We start from the raw sequence: 14,830 nt of genomic DNA, 5'->3' as shown, positions 1-14,830 counted from the left end.
CTAGAGGTGGAGATGGAGATGCAGACAAGTGATGGGTTTGAGTATGATTTTGAAGGTAGAATTACCAGATCCATTTGACGTACAGGATGTATGTCACTGAGAGGAAAAAATGCTTTCAAGATGATCCTGGTTTTGAAAAGGAGACCAGAGGAAAAAGGGGATCAGCAGAGGAAGACCAAATGTTCATTTTCTTTTAATGTGGTATGCCAGAAGGAAACCTTGTCAATTATCAGCTGTGTGATTTTGGGAATGTTATAATTTTATAGGGAAAAAATAAGGTTTAGAGGTTAAGAAACATAAACTCAACATTTTGAACTTAAAATCCATGGAAGTAATATGCTGTAGTAGAAAGACAAATGCTCAGTTATATTACTTTCTATTAGGTGACCTTGACAAAGTCACTTAAGTTCTTAGAACCTCAGAGTTCTAATGGGAAAAAAAAGTCCTGTCATATGGATTTAAAATGATAATTTTTATAAGACACCAGGCAAGGTGTCTAGCATAAGAAATGATGAATAAGTGTATGCCCTCCTTATATTGCTTGAAGTTGTTTTCCAGTTGAAACTTACCCTGGGTGTTCAATATATGAGGAGATCAGATAGCTTAGACATCTATTTTCATATGGAAACTCAGAAAGGAGAGTCTCAGGGGCAAATACAGGCTGCTTTGCCTGGACCACTGTAGTCATTTAGTGACCCTTTTTCTTCCTCAGTCTCAATGCTCAGACTGGGAGATGAGTTTTCAAAGAATATTGAACTTGGGTCCTATGACTCATTGGTTAACATGTTCTGTGGTGCCCTTTTTTTTAATTTTAAGATTTATTTATTTATTTGAGAGAGACAGAGAACATGTCAGAGAGGGGCAGAGGGAGAGAGTATCCTCAAGCAGACTCTCCACTGAGTGCAGAGCCTGACATGGGGCTTGATTTCAGGACCCTGAGATCATGACCTGAGCCAAAATCAAGAGTCAGACGCTTAGCCTCCTGGGCCACCCAGGCGTCCCTGTTGTGCACTTTTCCAGAAGGTAAAAAGGTAAAAATGGCCTTCCAGAAAAGTTATTATCAAGCTCTTATAGTGAGATCTGAATGCAACTTCATCAGATATCATCCGTTTTTAGACTTTTTGCTTAGGGAAATTCCACCCAGCCTCCTGGAACCTGGGGACATTTGCTCAGTGTACTGTGGGGAAGTGGTCTGATCCTAAAGCAAGAATACCACTTTCAAAATAAAATGACTAAATAATTAATAAGGGTACCTACTCCATGGTGACATTTGGCTAAGGCATTAGGATTAGTACTTTGCAAAATGCCTACGGTGTATCATGGATATTTGATGAAAGTGTTTGGTCATCACTGTGATTTTAAAATGATCCAGTGACCTGGAAATTCTGAAGGATGGTTTTAAAACAGTTTTTTTCCCCTTTGTCATCTCAGAGTGTATTGGATTGTGCAGAATGGATTCCTTCAGTAGGATTACCCATAGGCGATGTCCTTCATCTTAGTGTGACAGGGAAAGTGGGGGTGGACTCTAGGTAGCTGGACATTTATCTGAAGCTTGGTGAGAGAGTCTGCCCCTTGGCACTTTGAAAAGATGAAGGGATGGTGTGCAGTTTAGATCGAAACTTTTAGAAACACAACACAGGAAGTTGGCCTGGTGGGAACTTGCCTATGTAGTGGTGTAATTTGATCCTAGGAAACAGGGATTTGTGTTTTACAGGTTTGTCTCTATCAGATTATCATAATGAGTTCCTTCAACTTCTCCTGATGCATTATTCTTACACCTATTGATTGGTAGGTGTTGAGTTTTCAGTATGCCACCTACCACCATATGTCTCATTTCCAGTGCTAGGTTTTAAATATTCTCAAGAGAAATCTCGACATTCTATGCCCATATCTATGCATGGTTACATGAGGAGGGAGATACAAGGAGCAGAAACTGTTTGCTATTTGTTATTTTTATTGTTTAAAAGAGAAGCTTAACAAATGAGAGAGAGTACTGAAGAGAAATTCTATTCTTCAATCCTTTGGATTTTTTTTTTGTACAAGTAGATCATCTATAGGTTAAAATAATTATGAAGCTTGGAATTTATCCAGTTGTGTAGTGGGTAATTACACAATTGCTTTGTTTAATTATGTGGTATTTTATAGGAGGGCATTTTTAACCTTTGTCACTAGCACCAAATGGAAGGAGACACAGCTCTTCATAATAAGTATCATAATTCTAATTGCATCTAAGGTTTATTTAGAAGCAAATTATTTTTAAAGACATGCTCTAATTTGTGTAATTTTTTTTTAGTAGGTAAAAATTGCTGAAGTAAATTGGTTTGTGGCAACAAAAGTAACAGAGGAATAGCTGGTTGTTAATAGTCTGCTTCACTATTCAGATTTCCTAAACCCAGCTCTGGCTAACACAGACGGTGCCAATTCATTTCTGAAACACGAGGCACAGCCTTATATAATCAAGTGGCTCATTAGAGAAGATCAGAGGATTTCAGAGTACACTTTAAAAATCAGAACTAATGTCCTGTATTTAAAAAGGAGATCAAAGTGGACATATTGTCCAGAAGAGCCTTTGCATATATTACCCTTCTGTGTTATTATCAGAAGTGACTTTCACTGACATTTGCTGTAAGTCTAGGTATGTACTGGTGATAGATTAAACAGTTAAACCATCACATTTATTCATTCAACATGATTATTGGGTGACTTATATGCAAGGTAATGTAAACCCAACCCTGTGGATTGAGTTGATGTCCAAGGGCAGGAGAGAGTAACAATCTCTCAGGAGAGAGTAGGAGAGAGCAAGTTCCCTCTTCCTCTGCCTTTTTGCTCTACTCAGGCCCTTAAGGAATTGGATGGTGCCCACTTGCATTGGTGAAGATAATCTTTACTTAGTCTATTGATTCAAATGCTAATCTCTTCCAGAAACACTATTACAGACACACCTAGAAATAATGCATTACTAGCTATCTGGGCATTCCATAGCCCAATGAAGTTGATGTATGAAATAAGCCATCACAGAAAATAGAGACCTGAATTTATAATCCTACTTATTAACTCTATGAATTTGGATTGTCACTTGCCTTTTGGAATCTTAGTTTTCTTATTTCTAAAAGGATATCAAATTAATGTCTCCCTGTATTCTCAGAATAAAATAGTTGATGCTGTAACAACAAATAAACTCAGAAATCTCAGTGACTTAAACAATAAAAATGGAATGTTTCCTAACATCCTAGTCCGATTTAGTTTTGGGGCGTGGTAGTGAGGTAGTGTGGGGTTAGAAGCTCTACTGCAGGATAACTGTTAGGGATTCCATCTTGGGATGCCATTGTCCTTACTATTTAGTTCCCAAATTTACTGCAGAAGTGAAGGAAGAGGAACAGAGTGTGGGAGATCTTTTAGGGACCAGGCCTAGAAATCTGTTCACATTCTGTCTTTGGTGTGCCCAGAAGGAAAATGAAATGTTCTGGGGAAGCACAAGGCAGTGCTCTGTGAATCTCCAGTGTTATTATGAAGATAATGTATGTGAAAAGACTAGGGTAACATATATGACATAAAATATATGGAAATGTTGGAGTAATGTAAATCATTCCTCACCTATTAGTGTTTTAGGACTGGAAAGATATATTGGGACGAAGATAGCAAGATTCTTAAATTATTGTCACTTAAGGAATTATAATTTACTCCATAGGTTAGGGGGTGCAACTAAAAGCTTTCGAAGAAGGAAGTTACTTAAACAAATTTGTACATTAGAAGGTTGAACAACGGTCTGTTGGCTGGAGATTCTAGAGAAAACTGTAGACGATAATCCTTTATTGTTGTTGAAGAGCTATAGGGCCTCGACAAAGGTCGGGCAGAGGTAACCCAAGGGTAAAAATAAGAAGCATTATACAATATTTTATTAGTTTTTGTATCTGTGGTATCTTCTGCAGGACCTGGGTCATAATATGACCATAAATGTTGCTGAATGAATCAATAAAGACTCAATGAATGGATGACTAAATAAATTCCATTCTGTTGGTATTTTGATAGGCATTGCATTAAATCTGTAGATTGCTTTCGGAAGTATGGACATTTTAATAATATTTTTTCTTTCCATCCATGAGCATGGATGTCTTTCCATTTGTTTGTGTCATCTTCAATTTCTTTCATTTCTCAGAGATCTTTTTTAAAAAAATATTTTATTTATTTATTCATGAGAGACACAGAGAGAGGCAGAGACACAGGCAGAGGGAGAAGCAGGCTCCATGCAGGGAGCCCGAAGTGGGACTCAATCTCAGGTCTCCAGGATCATGCCCTGGGCTGAAGGCAGGCGCTCAACCGCTGAGCCACCTAGGTGTCCCTCACAGAGTTCTCAGGTACAAGTCTTTCACCAACTTGGTTAAGTTTATTCCTAGGTATTCTTTATTTTTGGTGCAATTGTAAATGGGACTGTTTTATTAATTTCTTTTTCTGCAACTTTATTATTAGTGTATAAAAATGTGATGGATTTCTGTATGTTCCTTTCATATCCTACAACCTTACTGAATTCAGTTCCAGTTGTTCTTTGGTGGAGTCTTTAGGGTTTCCTATATGTAGTATCATGTCACCTGCAAATTGTGAAAGTTTTACTTTTTCTTTACTAATTTGAATACCTTTTATTTATTTTTCTTGTCTGCTGTACCTAGGACTTATACTACAGTGTTAAATAAAAGTGATGAGAATGGACATCCTTGTCTTATTCCTGATTTTAATGGAAAAGCTATTAGTTTTGCACCATTCAGTATGATGTTAGCTGTGGGTTTTTCATATATGGCCTCTGTTATGTTGAGGTATGTTCCCCCTAGATCAGCTTTGTTGAGGGTTTTTACTATGAATGGATGTTGTACTTTGTCAAATGCCTTTTATGCATCTATTGAATGATCATAAGGTTTTATCCTTTCTCTTGTGATGTATCACATTGATTTGCATATACTGAATCATCCTTGCATCCCAGGAACAAAACCCACTTGATCATAGTGAATAAGTTTTTAAATGTATTGTTGAATTTAGTTTGCTAATATTTTATTGAGGATTTTTATACCTATATTTATCAGACATATTGGTTCTTTCTTTCTTTCTTTCTTTCTTTCTTTCTTTCTTTCTTTCTTTCTTCTTTCTTTCTCTTTCTTTCTTTCTTTCTTTCTTTCTTTCTTTCTTTCTTTCTTTCCTTTCTTTCTTTCTTTTTCTTTCTTTTTGTAGGTTCTTTATGTGATTTTAGTATCAGGGTAAATGCTGACCTCACAGAATGAATTGGGAAACTTTCCTTCTTGTGTGTTTTTTTTTTTTTTGGAATAGTTTTAGAAGAATAGGTATTAACTCTTTTTTAAATGTTTGATAGAATTCACCTGTGAAGCTGTCTGGTTCTGGACTTTTGTTTCTTAGGAATTTTTTTGATGACTAATTCAATTTCATTGCTGATCTGTTCAAATTTTCTATTTCTTCCTGATTCAGTTTTGGGAGGCTATATGTTTGAAATGGAATTTATCCATTTCTTTGAGCTGTCCAATTTGTTGGCATATTTTTTATAATATTCTCTTATAATCCTTTGTATTTCTGTGGTGATAGTTATTTCTCCTCTCTTGTTTCTGATTTTGTTTGAGTCCTTTCTCTCTCTTTTATTATGAGTCTAACTAAAGGTTTTTCAACTTTGTTGATCTTTTCAAAGAATTAGTTCTGGTTTCATTGATCTTTTCTATTATTTTTTTAGTTTCTATTTTGTTTATTCCTGCTCTGATTTTTAAAATTTTCCTCTTTCTACTTTTTTTTTTTTTTTTTTTTTCTTTATCGAGCTTCTTTAGGTGTAAGGTTATATTGTTTAAGATTTTTCTTACTTCCTGAGGTAAGCCTGTATTGCTATAAACTTTCTTTTAAAACAGCTTTTGCTGCATTCCAAAGATCTTGGACTGGTATATTTTCATTTTCATTTGTCTCCTTGTATTTTTTTATTTACTCTTTGATTTCTTGTTTGACCCATTCATTGTTTAGTAGCATGTTTTTAACCTTCATGTATTTGTGTTCTTTCTAGATTTTTTTCCTTGGTAATTAAATTCTAGTTTTATAGTTTTGTACTCAGAAAAGATGGAGGTTCTGGCTTCAGTTTTTTTGAATTTGTCAAGACTTGTTTTGTGGCCTAATATGTGATTTATTCTGAAGAATGTTCATGTGCCCTTGAAAAGAATGTGTATTCTGCTGTATTAGGATGAAATGTTCTGAATATTTCTGTTAGATCTGTCTCATCCAATATGCCATTTAAAGCCACTATTTCCTTATTGATTTTTTGTTTGGTTGATCTACCTATTGATGTAAATGGGGTGTTAAAATCGCCTACTATTTTCATATTAATATCAATTACTTTCTTTATGTTTGTTATTAGCTGCTTTATATATTTGGGTGCTCCCATGATGATGCATAAATATTTACAATTATTATATCTTCTTATTCGATTGTTCCCTTTTTGATTATATAGTGTCCTTCTTTGTCTTTTGTTATAGTCTGTTTTAAAGTCTATTTTGTCTAATGTAAGTATTCCTATGCTGGCTTTCTTTTCACTCCATTTGCATGATAAATGCTCTTCCATCCCTTCACTTTCAATCTGCAATGTCTTTAGGTGTGAAATGAGTCCCTTGTAGGCAGCATATAGATGGATCTTGGTTTTTAAACCATTCAGTCACCATAGGTCTTTTGATTGGAGCATTTAGTTCATTTACATTGATAGTAGCCTTTTTTTGAAAGTAATTGCTGACAGGGATGTACTTATTGCCATTTTGTTACTTGCTTTATGGTTGTTTTTGTAGTTCTCTGTTCCTCTCTTCTCTTGCTGTTTTCTCTCATGGTTTGCTAGCCTTTTTTAGTGATATACTTGGATTCCTTTCTAATTTTTGCATATGTACTTACTAGCTTTTGATTTGTAGTTACTATTACATTTGTATCTAACAGCTTATGCATATTGGGGTCCATATTACGTTGATGATTGCTTAAGTTTGAGCCCATTCTTTACTTCTCTCTTCCTCACATTTTAGCTATGTGGTATCATGCTTTATATCCTTTTACTTTGTGAATCCCTTGACTAATTTTTATAGATATGCTTATTTTTGCTGCTTTTGTTCTTCCTACTTTTCTTACTATTACTTATGGCCTCTCCTTTTCAGTCAGTCTCCTTTAACATTTCATGTAAGGCTGGTTCAGTGATCATGAATACCTTTAATTTTGTCTGGGAAATTCTTTATCTCTCTATTCTCAATGATAGCCTTGTAGAATAGGGTGTTCTTTCTTTTTAATATTTTATGTATTCATGAGAGACACACAGAGAGAAGTGCAGAGATGTAGGCAGAGGGAGAGGCAGGCTCCCTGTGGGGAGCCTGATGTGGAACTCTATCTCAGGACCCCAGGAACACGACCTGAGCCAAAGGCAGACGTTCAACCACTGAGCCACCTAGATGTCCCTGATTTTTGATTGTAAGATTTCTGTTTTTGTTTTTGCTATTGTTGTTTTTCTGTCTCCCCGTCCCCTGGCAGTACTTTGAATGTATCATGCCTTCTGGCCTGCCAAGTTTATACTGAAAAATCAGCTGATAGCCTTACAGGGTTTCCCTTATATGTAACTGTTTTCTTTTGTTTTGCTGCTTTTAAAATTCTCTCCTTATCACTAATTTTTTCCATTATTATTACAATGTGTCTTGGTGTGGTCCTCCTTGGGTTGACTTTGTTGGGGGCTTTCTGTGCTTCTTAGATCTGGATTTCAGTTTCTTTCTTCAGATTTAGGAAGTTTTCAGCTGTTATTTCTTCAAATAAATTTTCCTCCTCTCTTTTCTTCTGGGATTGCTACAGTGTGAATGTTATTATGCTTATCGTTGTCACGGAGTTCCCTAAGGATTTTTATTTTTTCCTCTTATTTTTCTTTCTTGTTCAGCTTGATTATTTTCCATTATTCTGTTCTCCAGGTCATTGATCTGCTCTTCTGCTTCTAGTCTATTATTTATTCCATCTAGTGTATTTTTAATTTCATTTATGAAATTTTTTATCTCTGATTGGTTCTTTTTTATGTTTTCTATCTCTTTGTTGGGGTCTCACTGATGTCCTCCATTCTTTTTTTTTCCCAGTGGTTTATTTATTTATTTATTTATTTATTTATTATTATTATTATTTTTTAATAATAAATTTATTTTTTATTGGTGTTCAATTTGCCAACATACAGAATAACACCCTGTGCTCATCCCATCAAGTGCCCCCCTCAGTGCCCATCACCCATTCACCCCCACCCCCCACCCTCCTCCCCTTCCACCACCCCTAGTTCGTTTCCCAGAGTTAGGAGTCTTCATGTTCTGTCTCCCTTTCTGATATTTCCTACCCATTTCTTCTCCCTTCCCTTCTATTCCCTTTCACTATTATTTATATTCCCCAAATGAATGAGAACATACACTGTTTGTCCTTCTCCGATTGACTCATTTCACTCAGCATAATACCCTCCGGTTCCATCCATGTTGAAGCAAATGGTGGGTATTTGTCATTTCTAATGGCTGAGTAATATTCCATTGTATACATAAACCACATCTTCTTTATCCATTCATCTTTTGATGGACACCGAGGCTCCTTCCACAGTTTGGCTATTGTGGACATTGCTGCTATAAACATCGGGGTGCAGGTGTCCTGGCATTTCATTGCATCTGTATCTTTGGGGTAAATCCCCAACAGTGCAATTGCTGGGTCGTAGGGCAGGTCTATTTTTAACTCTTTGAGGAGCCTCCACACAGTTTTCCAGAGTGGCTGCACCAGTTCACATTCCCACCAACAGTGCAAGAGGGTTCCCTTTTCTCCACATCCTCTCCAACATTTGTTGTTTCCTGCCTTGTTAATTTTCCCCATTCTCACTGGTGTGAGGTGGTATCTCATTGTGGTTTTGATTTGTATTTCCCTGATGGCAAGCGATGCAGAGCATTTTCTCATGTGCGTGTTGGCCATGTCTATGTCTTCCTCTATGAGATTTCTGTTCATGTCTTTTGCCCATTTCATGATTGGATTGTTTGTTTCTTTGGTGTTGAGTTTAATAAGTTCTGTATAGATCTTGGATACTAGCCCTGTATCTGATATGTCATTTGTAAATATCTTCTCCCATTCTGTAGGTTGTCTTTTAGTTTTGTTGATTGTATCCTTTGCTGTGCAAAAGCTTCTTATCTTGATGAAGTCCCAATAGTTCATTTTTGCTTTTGTTTCTTTTGCCTTCGTGGATGTATCTTGCAAGAAGTTACTGTGGCCAAGTTCAAAAAGGGTGTGGCCTGTGTTCTCCTCTAGGATTTTGATGGAATCTTGTCTCACATTTAGATCTTTCATCCATTTTGAGTTCATCTTTGTGTATGGTGAAAGAGAGTGGTCTAGTTTCATTCTTCTGCATGTGGTTGTCCAATTTTCCTAGCACCATTTATTGAAGAGACTGTCTTTCTTCCAGTGGATAGTCTTTCCTCCTTTATCAAATATTAGTTGACCATAAAGTTGAGGGTCCACTTCTGGATTCTCTATTCTGTTCCATTGATCTATGTGTCTGTTTTTGTGCCAGTACAACACTGTCTTGGTGAAGGTCCTCCATTCTTTTTTCAAGTCTAGTGAGTATCTTTATGACTTATTTAAAATTTTCTGGAATATTATTTATTTCTGTTTTTTTTTTTTTTTTTTTTTTTTTTTTTTTTTTTTTTACGTCTCTTGCTGTGATTTTGTCCTGTTCTTTCATCTGGGACATATTCCTCTGTCTTCTCATTTTATCTAGGTCTCTGTGTCTGTTTCTCTGTGTTAGAAAAAATCAGTTGCCTCCTGCTCTTTAAAGTAACGGTCTTATGAAGAAGAGGTCCTCTTGTGCCCTGCAGTGCAATGTCCTCTGTTGCCCAGAATCTGGTGCTTCAGGGCTGTCTCCTATGTGTATTGCACGTACCCTACTATTGGGGCTGAGCTGCTTTCATCTTCAGCCCAGTCCTCTGTAATGGCTCTCTTTGCTGATGTCATTAATGGGCCAGTCTGGGGCCATGTTGGGTTTGAGTTGAGTCAGACCAGGTGTTTACCAGACGTGTAGTAGCACTGAACTGCAAGGTACTTTCCCTCTGTTGCTCCCTGAGAAACTTTCACTGGGAGGCAGGGTCTGCAGTCATACCAGATGTCTGCCCTCAGCCCATTGGTGGGGCCTCAGTCAGACCTATGTGTGTGGTTATCTTTTCTTCCTCCTGGTATAGGAGTCACTTTGGAGTTGTGCTGGCCCCTGTTGGGACTACTTACACACTTTCAGGCTTGGGGCCTGTTTTTTGGATAGGTTTTGGACAAATGCATATTGGAAGGGGCAGGTCTGTACAGAAACCTGGGCTGGGGCCTATGGTGCCAGCAAGGTCTGGGCTGGTGGGAGGGAAACTGCTAGGGGCTGAGGCAGGTCAGGTTGGAGGGGGTAGATCTACAGAAGCTATGTGGGGGTAGGATGTGTGGTGTTAGGAAAGTTTGCGTGGGTCTGCCGTGGGAGGGGACCTGGATCAGAGGCCTAGCTGGAGAGGCATGTCTGTAGGAGAATGTGGGCATTGGTGTGCTATTGTCAAATTAGGTAGCAAGTATAAGTGCTGACTAGTTCCTGCTGGTGTCTGTGTGTAATGCTGGGGGGTAGGGAAGGGAAATGGCTCCCACCAGCTCCTTTGTGCCTGGAGAAATCATATAACCAAATCCCTGCCCCTCCAGCACATGCTCTGAGATTAGCAAGCAAATCTCCATTCTTCTACCCCAGGCATTTTTCAAATTGCTGCCTCTATGCTGTATCTCTGTAGGGCTCTTTGTTGTACTGATTTTTAAAGTTCCTGGTGTTAAGTCCTGCTGATTGTAAGAACTCTTGAAGTTCTGGCCCCTCTGGTTTTCAAAGCTAAATGTTTTGGGGTTTGTGCCTGGGGTGTCTGGATGTCTGTTTCTTTCTCTTCCCCACCCTGGCATCTCTCCCTCCCTCAGACAGTCCTGTGGGGCCATTTAGCTCCCAACAATGCCTCCACCCTTCCTACCCTTGGATGTGGCCTCTTCTCTACATTTAGCTGTGGAGAGTTTGTTCTGCCAGTGTTTGTGTTGTTCTCTGGATTATTTATACTGATGTGAGTGTTATCTAGTTGTATCTGTGGGACAAAGTAAGCTTAGGATCCTCTTATTCCGCATCTTACTCAGAATCTAGAACAGTTAATTTTGTATATGACTGTCTCCCCATATAGATCCTAAATTCATTGAGGTTGGAAATTGTTGATTTTCATCTTTCTGTAGGATGGATACGAACCTAATAAGCACAAATGATTTAGGGATATGTGTGGCAATGAGTCCTCATACAAGCACACTAGTGAAGAGGGCTTTACCACTGAGGAGTATCCTGGCTATACCAAAACTAACACTCACACAAATGAAGAACCAGAGAGACATGAAAGTCATTTGGGGTTAGAGACAGAAAAGTCACCTATGTGGTTTAAAATCTTTTATTGATTTCAGCATAAATTTCTAACTTCTTGGCATGACATTTAAAATAACAAAATATTACTTTGTTAAAATCCAGAGGATTAGGGCACCTGGGTGGCTCAGGCAGTTGGGCATCTGACTCTTGATTTGGGCTCAGGTCATGGTTGCAGGGTTGTGGGGTTGAGTCCCATGTTGGGCTCCATGCTCAGTGTGGAGTTTGCTGTCCTTCTTCCCCTCGCCCTCCACCTGCTCATGATCTCTCTCTCTTAAGATAAATAAATAAAATCTTAAAAAATACCCCAAACCCCCAAACTTCATAAAATCCAGAGGGTTATATGACATAAATGTTATTTACCATAAAAAGATAAAAAATTAAAATAAATGAACATTGTAAAACTCCATTTTTTTAAAAAAAGATTTTATTTATTTATTCATTAAAGACACACAGAGAGAGGGGCAGAGACATAGGCAGAGGGAGAAGCAGGCTCCCTACAGGGAACATGATGTGGGACTCAATCCCAGGACCCCAGGATCACACCCTGAGCCAAAAGCAGATGCTCAACCACTGAGTAACTCAGGCATCCCTGTAAAACTCTATTAATGACTTCATTAAAGAAAAACTACAGTGACAAGCATATTTACATTTCAACTTAAAAGTATAAACTATATAAGCAAAATGTTATCTATGTTCACTATATTGTTTGGTTTAACTATTTTTTTAGGTAATCCTCAGGATTTTAGTAATTTAACTATTGTACTTGATAAACTATTTTTGTAAAGATTTATTTATTTATTCATGAGAGACACAGACTGAGAGACAGAGAGGCAGAGACACAGGCAGAGGGAGTAGCAGGCTCCCTGCAGGGAGCCCGATGCGGGACTCAATCCCAGATCCCAGGATCATGACCTGAGCCAAAGGCAGGCAGCCAACTGCTGAGCCATCCAGGGGTCCCCCTGATAAACTATTTAAACATTTCTTTTGCATGTCTTTCTTTCTTTTCTTTTCTTTTCTTTTCTTTTCTTTTCTTTTCTTTTCTTTTCTTTCTTTCTTTCTTTCTTTCTTTCTTTCTTTCTTTCTTTCTTTTTTCTTTCTTTCTTCTTTCTTTCTTTCTTTCTTTCTTTCTTTCTTTCTTTCTTTCTTCTTTCTTCTTTCTTTCTAGATTTTATTTATTTGAGAGAGAGAAAGAGCACAAGCAGACGGGAGAGGCAGAGAGAGAGGGAGAAGTAGACTCCCTGTGAACAGGGAGCCTGATACTGGACTCAATCCCAGGATCCTGGGATCATGACCTGAGCCAAAGGTAGACACTTAACCCACTGAGCCACCCAGGTGCTCACATGTCTCTGTTTTTCTAATGAACTTTTTAATACATTTGAATGAAATGGAGTGGTGGTAGAGAGTTTCGTAGGAATAAGCAAATGTACTTAAAGTTGTATAATATCAGGTGTATCAACTAAAGGGTGCAAAGTTCATTTATTTATTTAATAAAAATTGATTGACCACCTTCTATATGATAGCTCCATGCTAGGGGTGATTCAAGGGTGAATTTACAGGCAGCAGAGAGCCAACATGTTGGATCTTTGCCTTTCAATAGATGATGAAAAATCTTCCAAATGATTTTGGCCAAGGGAGCTTTTCAATGTGAAAAGTAGCAATTTCCCCTAGAACTTTAAGGAAATGATACTGACATTTATATTGTAGTGTGTGCTTGTAACAATGGTTAAACCATTGTTTCAGCTATAAAGTGGTCAATAACCAAAGGGTTATCATTTTGTCTTACTTGGTTTCCTAATCCTTTTAGCTTTAGGTTGAAAGGATCTGCTTAGGTGTTTCTGAAATGTGTATATATATATATATATATATATGTTACATATGCATTCCTATATAATACACATAGTGTGATATATATTGTATATCTTTCCACATTGAAAAAATCCAAGTATGCTATGCTCTATTTTCAGTGACCTGGAGTATAATACAACTCCAAGTACATTCTTTTGGCAAAGTAAAGAATGTCTGAATTATATAGGGTAGATCTCAAATATATATATTGTGATATCACTATATGTGTATATATATATATATATATATATATATATATATATATATATATAGTGTGTGTGTGTGTGTGTGTGACTTGATCTTGGAATAGTTTACTCAACTAGAGATGAAGATGTGTGACTGAAATACTTAAATGTCCCTGTGTAATTAATAGATGATTTATTAATTTATAGGCCATTGGAACAGAGAACAGATGTACATAAGCCTTAATGGAATTTCACTTTTTAGGTTATGAAGGTTTAGGACCACAGAATCCTAATCCCATAGACACATTTGAAAGCAAATCCAGCCAGATTAAATTTTATTCAATTATCATTTCATTTGTTTGCTTATAATGCCATAGTGATTTTTAAACGGATTATACAAACATTACTCATATCGGGAGGAGCAGAACAATGATTCTGGGAAATGTTAATCAGAGTTCCTCAAACAAAGGATATCTGATCAGATTAATTTGGCCTACCCTGTATGCTAACTTCCCCTTTTGGTGACTCAAAATATTTTTTTACCATATTGAAATATTGAGAAGGGCTTCAGTGAAAAAACAAAAAACAAAATACCAAAACCTATTGAACTTTGCTCACAGTTAAGAAACTAAACTCAGGGGGCACCTGCATGGCTCAGTGGTTGAGTGTCTGCTCAGGTCATGATCCTGGGGTCCTGGGACTGAGTCCTGCATCAGGCTCCCTGCAGAGAGCCTGCTTCTCCCTCTGCTTAAGTCTTGGCCTCTCTCTCTGTGTCTCTCATGAATGAATAAATAAAATCTTAAAAAAAAGTAACTAAACTCAGGGGGAGCCTGGGTGGTTTTGTTGGTTAAAGGGTCCAAGATCAAGCTCCATTTTGGGCTTTCTGCTCAACAGGGAGTCTGCTTCTCCCTTTCCCTCTTCTGCTCCCACTGCTTGTGCTTTCTCTCTCAAATAAATAAATAAAATCTTAAAAAAAAAGAATCTAAGCTGTGTAAGGAATGTCTATTTTTATTGGCACAGCAATTAACATGACACAGAAGAGTTTTTCTTCATCAGTTTGGTTGCGAAGTACTATATAAGCTAATTCAAAGACTATGGTTAATATTATCAAACATTTTATTTCAAAATGGACCTTAAGGCCAAATTGAATACACTGATTTATTTCATGATTCTATGTAAAACCCTTGATGGTGATCTGGCCAACCTGTTCTACTTGAATCTTCCTAAATGCGCTATGTGGTTATACTCTCTCACCCTTCCATATGGTCTTCACTTTGTATTCTAGGATGCCTTTGAGGCTAACTTATACAAAACCTACATATTTTAGCCCAAGTGAGTG

The 14,830-nt window shown here is 37.3% G+C and overlaps 1 long non-coding RNA gene across 1 annotated transcript in view; it reads left to right on the top strand.

Moving 5' to 3' along the window:
- Positions 1-1,083: 1,083 nt before the first annotated feature.
- LOC144287752 (uncharacterized) overlaps positions 1,084-14,830 on the top strand; it is a 36,651-nt gene continuing 22,904 nt past the window's right edge. Inside the window, exon 1 of the long non-coding RNA XR_013355515.1 lies at positions 1,084-4,355. This is a non-coding gene — a long non-coding RNA (uncharacterized LOC144287752). The remainder of the gene's footprint in view (positions 4,356-14,830) is intronic.

The sequence above is a fragment of the Canis aureus genome, chromosome 17, assembly GCF_053574225.1.
Source record: "Canis aureus isolate CA01 chromosome 17, VMU_Caureus_v.1.0, whole genome shotgun sequence".
Classification (NCBI taxonomy): Eukaryota; Metazoa; Chordata; class Mammalia; order Carnivora; family Canidae; genus Canis; species Canis aureus.
Note: the sequence above shows the minus strand (reverse complement) of the source record. Positions and strands in the feature narration are given on the sequence as shown.